General features: G+C 37.5%; 1 pseudogene; it reads left to right on the top strand.

The window, feature by feature from the left end:
* The first annotated feature begins 782 nt into the window (after positions 1 to 782).
* LOC102870322 lies at positions 783 to 1,168 on the top strand (annotated as a pseudogene).
* Positions 1,169 to 1,676: the final 508 nt, after the last annotated feature.

Genomic DNA, 1,676 nt, shown 5'->3' with positions numbered 1-1,676 from the left:
GACATCAGGGTTGAGAGAAGACAGAAAAGGAGGGGAAGAATAATGTATATTGTATTGAAAGAGATGAGGGAGAGAACTGTTTAAAAGGAACATATTAATGGATATTCTTGTCAATACAGAAGTCGAGAGTGAAGGCTATATAGTGAAGTGGACTTGGGGGAGGGACTACATAACAATGAAAAGGTTTTTGTTTTTCTTTTCAAGGAGAAGAGTGAATTGGGGGCAGGGGATGTGCAGGGGGAAAAGTGCAATGATAAATGACTGGAAACCCTAAGTCTGTAAACTTTCATTAAATTTAAAAAATATAAAATTTGGGGGACAAAATTGAAAGTATCAATAAATACTTTGATCAAGGTTTAAAAAAAAACAAACCCCAAAACTTGGAAAAAAAAAAAAGTCTCCAAGTGGCCTAGTCAATAGCACGCTTGTCTCTTAACCCAAGGGCTTTATATCCACAGCAGTCCAAATTAAGCAGGGGCTCTGTGGAGGACGATAGTCTCTCCTCTCTAACCATAATTTACAGCTTTAGATATCAGATACTGAATCCTAATAAGTCAGAAATGAATAAAGAGGGGGAAAAAATTCATTGTTTACACAAACTGGGGGGGCTAGGTTGGAAAAATGCAACAATGAGTGAACGGAAATCCAAGTTCTCTATAAACTTTCATGAAAATATGAATTTAAAAAAAGAAATGAATCAAGGACAGTGAGGGTTTTTTTGTTGTTGCTGTTTATTACAACTCTTAAAAATCATTTTAGCTTTTTCACCAAGGCCGGTCAACATGGGCCGCGTTCGCACCAAAACCGTGAAGAAGGCGGCCCGGGTCATCATTGAGAAATACTACACACGCCTGGGTAATGACTTCCACACAAACAAGCGTGTGCAAGGAGATCGCTATTATTCCCAGCAAGAAACTCCGGAGCAAAATAGCAGGCTATGTCACACATCAGATTCAGAGAGGGCCTGTGAGAGGCATCTCCATTAAGCTGCAGAAGTAGAGACAGTTATGTACCAGACAGAGGTTTCAGCCATGGATCAGGAGATCATTGAAGTAGATCCTGATACTAAGGAAATGCTGAAACTCTTGGACTTTGGCAGTCTGTCCAACCTGCAGGTCACTCAGCCACAGTTGGGATGAATTTCAAAACTCCACGTGGAGCCCTTTGAGACTGTCTCCTGTGCTGTAATATTTTCAATAAACTTGGGCGCACAAAAAAAAATAATAATAATTTTAGTGAAATTTATTCAACTTATACCCAGTTGAAGTAGTAAGATCACAGCTAGAGAACAGATCAACCTGTAACAAATCTATTTACAAACTCCATCACAGAGCATCTTTTTCTGCTTTCTCTTCTTTTTTTTACATTATATTGTATATATTTTTTCAACTACTATATAACAAAAGCTCAACCAATAGTAGTTTGCTTACTTACTCTTATTTGAATAAAATATTTCCTTTTATTTGTTTTGTTAAACAAAATCACATACTCTATAGGAAAACAAATTTCCCCAACCTGATATTTGCCATTGGCTTCCTCTCCAAGACATCTGCCTTCAGAGTACAAATCTCATGTGGTTGAGTTGTCATGCACACATTAAGTTCTTACTTTCTTTTTTCCTGAAAGCTAAAGCTTTAAGTTCTGCAGTTTTATTTGCAGACAAGAACAAGGTAGAA

The sequence above is a fragment of the Elephantulus edwardii genome, unplaced genomic scaffold, assembly GCF_000299155.1.
Source record: "Elephantulus edwardii isolate Elephantulus edwardi_28Jun2011 unplaced genomic scaffold, EleEdw1.0 scaffold00180, whole genome shotgun sequence".
Taxonomy (NCBI): domain Eukaryota; kingdom Metazoa; phylum Chordata; class Mammalia; order Macroscelidea; family Macroscelididae; genus Elephantulus; species Elephantulus edwardii.
The sequence above is the reverse complement of the archived record's forward strand: the minus strand, read 5'-3'. Positions and strand labels throughout refer to the sequence as shown.